This window comes from Solanum dulcamara, chromosome 3 (assembly GCF_947179165.1).
Source record: "Solanum dulcamara chromosome 3, daSolDulc1.2, whole genome shotgun sequence".
Classification (NCBI taxonomy): Eukaryota; Viridiplantae; Streptophyta; class Magnoliopsida; order Solanales; family Solanaceae; genus Solanum; species Solanum dulcamara.
The window spans coordinates 32095546-32105290 of record NC_077239.1 but is presented as its reverse complement, the minus strand read 5'-3'; the positions used below and the strand labels follow the sequence as shown (position 1 = coordinate 32105290).

At 39.6% G+C, this 9745-nt stretch overlaps 1 pseudogene; it reads left to right on the top strand.

Annotated features, from left to right (window-relative positions):
• Window positions 1-7462: 7462 nt before the first annotated feature.
• Window positions 7463-7581, top strand: LOC129883760 (5S ribosomal RNA; annotated as a pseudogene).
• Window positions 7582-9745: the final 2164 nt, after the last annotated feature.

Below are 9745 nucleotides of genomic sequence, written 5' to 3'. Positions count from 1 at the left end.
GCATGAAAAGTGCCGAGTTAAGTTTTCCTAGTTGGTTTAGGAGTTGGTTTTGTAGTTCTATAAATACCCGAATTTATTTTATTTTTAGGATTCAGCGTTTTATTGGTTTTTTAAGTATTTTGTGAACATATTAAAGATACACTCTACTATTTTTGGAGATTGATTCCTGAAATATCATTTCGGCTTTCATTCTTTATTTGTGGTTCGTGTGTTTAATTCAAGATTTACTTCTTTATTCACGTAGGTATTGATTCATAAATTCTTCACAAATTCTTATTCTTTTACTTACAGTTATGAGTAGCTAAGTCCACAACTAGGGTTGTGGGAACCATGCCGACTTAATTAAATAGGCAAGAAGTAGGATTGATATTCGTGATTTGTGTTTGCATGTATTGTGATTTCTTCATTTAAAAGTCTTTCTTAGTGAGTGCATGCATTAAGAAGTTGTCCGTATTCATTGCTTTCCTAATAGGGAGGTAGTGATTAGGAGAAGAATATCACAATGGTAATTCGAAGAGTCTGACTTCAAAAGATGAGATAAACTTCGTCTAAATTACTTGAGATTGGGATAAGATAGTACTCTGAGATGTAGAGTGAGGCTTAGTAAATCATACATTCTGAGATCGAAAGGAGATGAATAAGATACGTCTAAGAAGGACCGGGAGGTGAAATAGATGTTACGTAGCTCGCTAGATTTTGCATGCAATACATTGAATGATATCATGAATATAAATTGTCTATTAAGTTACATGTCATGGGGAACACAATCCTAGCTAAATTCTCATATTGTTCACAACATAATTGTTAGTTACTTTGCTAAAACATCATTAAGTGATTACTAAATTAAAAAACAAAAACCCCCACTTTACTTTATGCAAGTTTATTTTTGGGAAGTAGTAATTACAACTGAATAGTGATAGGTAATAGAACTTGTTTCAACCTATTCCCTGTGGGTTCAACCCCAACTCTTAGTTGAGTAAAATATACTACTAATGATCATCTACATTTCTTTTGAGAGGTATAATTGAGGTTTATCACCAACACAATAAAACTGCAAACCTTGGTAGGAGAAGTGGCCTAGCCCAATCACAAACTGCTACTTTTTTTGCCGGATCCACCATAATCCCATCCTTGGACATTACGTGCCTTAAGAATGTCATAGACTCAAGTCAAAATTCATACTTGGGGATTTTGGAATACAACTGCTTATCTCGCAAGGTCTGGAGTACTATCCTCAAATGTTGCTCATGGTGCTCTCGGAGTAAACTAGGATGTCATTAATGAATATAATAACGAAGGAGTCCAAGTAGGGTTTTATCAAGTCCATGAATGTTGCGGGGGCATTAGTCAACCCAAAATACATGATTAGAAACTCATACTGTTCGTATCTCATCCTAAAATAGTCTTAGCGATTCATGCCTCCCTAATCCTCAACTGGTGATAGCTCGATCTCAAGTCTATCTCAGAGAACACTACTGTACTCTGGAGTTTATCAAATAAGTCATCAATATGCAGTATCAGATACCTCTTCTTAATGGTCATCTTTTTCAGATAACTATAATCAATACACATATGCAAGGTACCATCCTTCTTCTTTACAAACATAATAGGAGCACCCCAGGGAGACATTGGGCCTTATAAAAGCCTTACTCAAGAGGTCTTGGAGCTATACCTTAATCTCCCTTAACTTAGTTGGAGCCATCCGGTATACTGGAATAGAGACTGATTGTGTACCCTGCTCAACTTTAATGCCAAAATTAATATCACGCTCAGCAAGAAGACTAGGTAGATCAGTGGGAAAAACATCAGCAAACTCTCAAACCACCAGAATAGAATCAACATAAGTAGTGTTAATACTAGTGTCACGGACATATGAAAGATTGGACAGACACCCTTTCCCTACTAACTGCTGAGCCTTGAAGAAGGAGATGAGACCACCCGGCGTATGACTAGCTGCACCTATACACATGGTCAGTGGAATACCAGGCATACACAAGGCAATGATCTTAGAGAAACACTCCAAAACTACATGATGGAAGACAACTAATCCATGCCTAGAATCAAGTCAAAGTCTATTATATCGAGTACAATCAAGTCTGCTCTAGTATCATACCCCAAGATAGTCACTATATAGGATAGATACACTCGATCCATTATAAAGAATCACCTATAGGGGTAGCTACACGCACAGGCAAAAGTAATGGCTCACACAAAACATCCAACCGAGTAGCTTAATAAGTAGACACGTACGAGTAAGTAGACCCTAGATCAAATAAAGCATAGACAGGCTAATGAGAGATAGAGATCGTACCTTTGAGGATGACATTCAATGTCTCTGCCTCCAACATACTTGAAAATGCATAAATATGACCACGTCCACCTCCAACGCCTGTTTGGCCTGCCTGGGGACCACTTCTATTACCCTAAGAATCACCTCTGCCACCTTATGGTCCCTGTTGACTCTGGTTCTACAATGGCTGATTGTTGGTCACTCCCTAGAAAAGTGTCCTATCACACCACTCATAATACGAACCTTTAAATGAACCCTCCTATGATGTCCTATTTGAACCTGGATGGACACCATGACCTGAATACCCAGAAGTCTGAACTCGAGAAAACTGACCCAAAGTCTGGCTGCTCTGACCACTGGTACCTATTGATCCACTATCGATAAGCTGTAAGGCTGCCTGAACTGGCTTGCTAGGTGGAAACTATTATGGATAAATCCTGCCAAAAGAACACCTGTCGTATGTCTAGCATCCACTAAAACCGCCCTGACAGCGAGGTCTCTTGTCTTTGTCTCTATAGGCCTCACGATGTATAGCCTCAATAGTATGGGCATGATCCACTATCTGTAAGAAAGAACAGCCTGATACAACCATCTACTCTATAACTAACCTTAAGGGAAGAGATAACCCTCTAAAAAATCAACGCACCCTCTCCTTATCTGTCGGCATAATCATGATGGCATGCCTGGATAACTCATGGGACCAGGAATCATACTATGTGACCATCATTGATCCCTGCACTAGCACTGTGAACTCATCTCTCAGCCTCTTTCTCAAACTTTAGGGCATATATTTCTCCAAAAAATCCTGGGAGAACAACGCCCATGTCATGGGCGGCAATCCCATGGGTCTGCAACTAAGATAGGACCTCCACCACTACTTTGCTAGCCCATCCAGCTAGAAAGTAGTGTGAGTTTATGCAACCTCTTCTGGTAACTGACCAAAAACTCATGGGCATCCTTGCCCGCAGCACTTGAGAACTTGGGAGAACTCAATCTAATAAATCTCCCCATTATGTTCTTCTCCTCTGTTGTCATAACCAGCCTGGCTACCATATGCTTAGCAACTGTAGGAATAGACTGAATCACTAGATGGGGAGCTATAGTAGTAGGCTATAGAAATGGTGTCTGATTGTATTATGCCCCTACCTAGGCCAAAGTCTGTGCCTCCTATCGGACCTAGGCTTCAGCTAAAGTACTAATCAGGTTCCTTGCTTGGGACATACCCTCAATGAAGCTGAGGATCCTGGACAGAGTATCTTATAAAAATGGTGTAGCCATGAATCTGGGTGGGGGCTAGGCTGTATCCACCTCCACCAGTTGATGCTCAAAATTCTCAACCTCTATATCTGGCTCTGGTACTGGTGTTGTGGCTCGGGCTCTACCCTGACCTCTATGTCGATCTCGACCTCTACCCGGGCTAAGGCTCTATTTACAGGTGCAGTAGGCTCTCGCCCACCTATGGTAGATCTCTTCCTCTCTATCTGAGAAAGAGTGAAACAAACAAGATTTAGAGATTTTCTATCATTATCATCATACGATAAAAAAAATAGTTACTTTATTCCTAATAATTTCCCATAGCCTCCCAAAAATTGGATACGGACGTCATCGTACCGATCTGCGGGACTCTACTAGACACTTTCTCCCCGTACTGGTGAGACCGGTGAACCTAGGCTCTGATACCACTTCATCACAACCCAAGACAAGGCCATAATGGTGCCTACCATAACCCTCGAGTAGGCAAGCCAAACCTAACCCTAATTATGGAAGTCAAACATCAATTTAATAAATAAATAATAACATAAGAAGGCAGAAATAGGAATAATAAAATAAAAATGAGCAAGCTATGGTATAGATATGTAAATATGATATAAAATATACAAAAGGGTCATAAGTGACCGAAAATGATAGACTTACACTAGAAAAATCCCCGGATCTAGTGTCACCTAAATAGGAGTTGATATATATATATAACTCAATACAAAATATGGAAAAACAACAAGTCTCTAAATGCCAGGAGCTCAACCTTATCTAGATCTGTCATAGCTATGGATGATCATATGCATGCTGGGGGTGGCTCAAATTGGGAGTTGCATCAAAAGATGCAGAAGCGCAATATGAGTATCAAAACACGGGGTACCCAGAACGCATCATAGGCTGATCCAGTTCAGAAAGAACAAATATATAAATAAGCACCACGATGATACTAATAATAACATAAATGAGTCATAAACTACAACTACAGGTGTATCGAGGTATGGGTAGAATATACAACAGCCAAAAAAACTCAATAACAAATAATTAGCCTCAACAATCAACACAGTCACAATATACAGGAATGAACATAAAAGGTATCCAGTAAAGAAGAAGCAAATAACTCAAAAAATGTCATAGGCCACCCATAATAGCCTTCGAGCTTATCAATATCAAGGAACTAGCTTAGAAATATATATATGGGCCGCTCAAAATTCACACCTCAAGCTCATCAACAGTGAATATAATGATGTAGCCCAAAGTCAATAAAAGAGTCGCCCAAAATCATACATCGAGCTAATCAATAGTAGCAAATGCCATAAACAATAAGATTACCAATATTTTAAAATCCTTTATACTTATCCATTAACAAAACTCATGATATTTCCAGCAACTTGATTATCTTCCCAAGAAAACACCGGTTATTGAGCCATAATGGACAACCACAGTAGGTAATATGGCAAAAGTTCATGTATCACACATACTTGGGAGAGGTCCTCACAAAAGGGCTGCAAGGTACTAACTAGGAACTCCAACGTCTCTAAAGAAAGCCTTTGGGCCCAACATATCAATAACATTAACAAACAAAACACAATTATGAATCCAAAAGTACACCAAAAAGGGAAAACATAACCAATCAAGTCAAACAAGCGGCATCCTAAGTTTCAAGTTACCTTAAATCAAATTCTAAGGATACTAAACGATTCAAGCAAGTCAAGAAAGAACCTAAGCAAAGGCTTCAACGGCTAAAATCCAAACTAGTTACCAACGATGGCCATTAACTCCTAATTTTCTCAAAAAGGCTATCAACACCTAGAACCCACCCTAATCATGCAATAATACTCATAATATAAAAATTCTAACCAAGTCAAGTCTAAAAGAAAGAAACCGTAGCCTACCTTAAGGCTGAAATGCACACGCATCGCTAAACCCAAGCTTTTCCTTTTTAGGCCACCTCCAAACGATGCCACTCTACCAAAATTATGGAAGGAAATATCAAAACAAAGCTAACAATACCCATATTACTAGAATTAAACTCATAATAAAAAAAGGTCAAAATTTTGACCTTGGAACCTATGCACAAAATTGAGAAACCAACTTCTTTATGCGGTTTCAAATAGCTCAAGGAACTTGTGTGCGAAAAATGAGCACAATCCGAGCACCAGAAGGGCTCAAATGAACCGCACCAAGTTCAAGCCCTAAGAAGGTCAAAAATGGAAGAAATCAACAAATTTGTGCAAGACTTACAAGATTTTTAGGATGAGAATAGGTTCTGGAACGTCCCTACAAGGATTTCTAATGCAATTCAACAAGAAACACTAATTTTTAATCATGAATTGCTCTCAAACTCCTAATTTTTCTTAGTTCTGAAATGGGATTTGAGCTGCAAAAATGGGCTATTTTATTTCATTGAAGTCATTGAAGTTGCTCATCGCGATTTCGGGACTCCGGTCCGAGATAGCGAGACTTGGCCAAACTACCCTTCACGATCGTGGTGACCAAATAACCCTTACCTTCACAAATGCTATGTGGATCCCGCGATCATGATGACTAACATTCCTGACCTTCCTGATCGCGGCCTCTTGCCCACAAACATAAAAAGGAATAGATGCTGCACTAGCAGTTTAGTTGGTGCTAAACTTAAGGAATTTTGAATTTCCCCCGATGGGAGTTCAAAATTCTTTCGGAACCCTGTTAATGTAAATGGAATATGTTGTTATACCCCGTACCTTTGTTCTTTGGGACGTCTTTTTAAGCTTCTTAAAAGTTTCCCTGTGACCTAAATTATCTATAACATTTTCAAATAACTCAAAGGAAGGGAGGACGTGATGCCCTGTAATAAGGAAGATTGGAAAAAGGGTTAATGTATCTGGGACTAATGTCCCCTTTCCTGCTGGATCTCATTACTTTCTCTGTGTGTGTGTGGTGTGGGTGCCTTTGGAAATGCCTAGTCATTAACTTGAAACTCTAGAAGTCGACGTCGATTACCTACGTATGACTTCTATCGACTTTGAGCTGCTAACACTCTCTCCTGAATAAGCTTTACCTTCTCGATGGTTTATTGAACCACACCTGGGCCCATTAGTCATGTTTTACCAACAATAACCCACCAATTGTCGACCTACTCTTTTTTCCATACCAAGTCTCTTTCGGGGCCATCTGGAGACTAGAATGATAGTTGATGTAGTAAATACTCTTGATAGTAGTAGGAAATTATCCAAGCTACCTTTGGAGTCAACCATATAGGCTCATAACACCTCTTCTAGAGTTTAGCTAGTAAGCTTAGTCTGTCCTTCGATCTGAGGGTACAATGGTGTACGAAGACCTATCTGTCTTCCCAATCTCTTGTTGGATTGATCTTCAGTAGTTAACTGTAACTCGGGCTCTTTCATCTGAGATAATAGGTATGAGAACTCCGTAAAGTCTCACCACCCTTTTAACTTATAATTTTACACAATCTCGACTGGACCGATAGTCCTTGATTGAAGAAACATGGGCTGATATTGTTAATCTGTGGATAACATTCCATATAGAATTGTCTGTCTAGGGAGTGCAAAGTGAGTCTTGTAGCCAAGGTCGTATTGTGGAATCTTCGACCTCATATATTACTTCTTGTCTTCTTTAAATGACATCAACTGGTACCCTCACCTTTTGGGTTTTGCTTTTTGCCCATCAAAGTTGGCTACCAAGTTATGCTGAAGTCCCTTCACACAATGACCTGTATAGTCGTTCTGTGGTTTGCCTTATCATTAACTGGTATTATGTTAAAGAACTGTGGCATACAAGTGCGCCATTTGTTAGTAATTGGCTAATCCTTCTTGTTTTGCTTAAGCTCTTTTACAATTCCCTTATCATAACTTATAACACTCTAGGTACATAATCTCGTGTTATTGCTTCGCCGCTAGTTTAGAATCTCCCATCTCGTGCGATCATAGCAGCACTAATGCATCAGATCACACCAGAATTTCGAAGTTAAACATGCTTGGGCGAGAATAGTACTAGGATGGGTGACCCCCCAGGAAGTCCTCGTGTCACATTCCATTGCCATCCTTGCAATAATGTGTGAAGGCACTCATCTTAGCCCAAGATTTACTTAGCGTCTTCTCGCTAGTCTTTATGTTTTGCCTTGCCCTCTCTTCTTCTCTCTTACAATCGGTGTTGGGGTAGATCTTTAATTCAACCATGACTGTGTCCTTTTTGTCCATTTGATTTAACTTCTCTTCGTATTCCTCTGTAACATCTTTAAAATATCATAACTCCTTTTCATCATGTACTCCTCCGCTTGGTCTTATGCTGTATATAACTATTCGTCGGTTGCACAACAACTCTTATACCATCGGTATGAGGTAAACACAGTCTTTTCATCTCCCATCCCATCTTGCTTTACATATCGACTTCACACTAGGACTTGCTCGTGCTAACACTATTTTGTCCTACTTCTTTCTTTTCTTCCTTTACGTACTCCTTGGTCTCCTCCTTTCCTACCGTAGGAGATTTTCTATTCTTTCTCCTTGCTAATTATATGTCACATATCAGTGGCCAACAACTCCGTTACCATAGCTTAATCCTTACTCCAACATGGCCTTACTATCCTTTACACGGTCCTGTTAACATGTGATAGTATCAGTTGATTTCCTATCACGCTTGTATTTTTCTTGTCCACTTCCCCCTTTAGGGTGTACCCATGTCATCCTCTGTTTATTTTCAACTATTCATGCGCATATGATTCTGTCCTAACACATTTAACATACTGCACTATGTCTACACTTTCTGTTAGATCATCTACACTTTAGGTTTCCCCTATAAGAAACCTTAATACAACCATGGGGTGCTTAGAATTATCGAGAACTAGTACCCAATCTAGTCCAAGTACTGGTACTCGAGTCATATAACTAATGTAGTAGTTTAGCCAAAGCCACATTTCATTCATCCCAAGTAGTACGTCACTAGTGCTTATAACTGTGTTTGATTCTCCATTCGGGGCACTTATACTCTGATGACACGTGTCTCACGTTTTGCTTATCACATTTTTTCCCCAAAGGATGCCACTTGTTCCTTTAATAATTTCACAATGCCTCAGTTGTTTTGCAATTTCTACTCCCTATCCTCGAGGGATCCCACTATTTTCCAAAGTGGAGGTACATATACACAATACCCCTTCCTACTTCATGAGCTTTCATCCTTATCGTTATCGTGAATACGATCTCTCAAGATATGTTAAAATGCCTCACAGGGCCAACACATATATGTATATCATAGTCTATCATAGCCACACAGGGCACCCAATATCAACCGCCGTATAAAATGATGGACTTACCTCGTGTGTCCAACTCGAGCTGCACCCGTTACACTTTCCTGTCTACTTTTTCCTTCAATTTTCAACTTTACATTTCAATCATATTTCAATTTTTCTACCTTATCCAGCATGGCTTTTTCACACCATTACTTACCTATACACTGGGTAGCTTTTAATATCATCCATCACTTTCTTCTGTCGATGTCGTTCTTCAGCTGAAACCAAAGTTAGTAAAAAAAAGGAATTTCATTTTCTATGGCTAGGATCTATCGCACGATCTAAGACAAGAAAGAAAGATAACATCCAAAATGCCTTGTAGCCTCCTTTTTATAGATGTGGTGCACAACACACCGATAAACAGGACTCTACTAGACACGGTCTGTAGATATTCCAAGAAAGAACTGCTCTGATACTACTTTTGTCATGACCCAACTCCGAAGGCCATGACGGGTGCCCGAATTGGACACTTGTGTATATTCCTGCTATCTATAAGTAAATATGTCCCCTGCTTAAGTCATAGCACATCAATAGGCAAGATAACATATAAGCTGGCGAGGCTTATCATAGGCACCACTATATATACATGCATATACAACCCATATACGACCCACATACATGTCCACAGACCTCTAAGAGTACGAACAGTAACATAAGGCAGACAGGACCCCGCCGTACCCGTGAACAAATAAATATATACATCGAAGGTTAATACCAAAACTAGGCTCTGGCATAATGGAGCACTTCTGAGCTACTAAGTGGAGCTTCTACACTGGCGGATCCCCAAAGTATGTATCTGTACCTGCGGGCATGAATGCAGCCCTCCCGAAAAAGGAGGGTCAGTACGACATATGTACTGAGTATATAAACATAGACATCATAAGGAAATTATAGTTGGTATAGGGATGCAG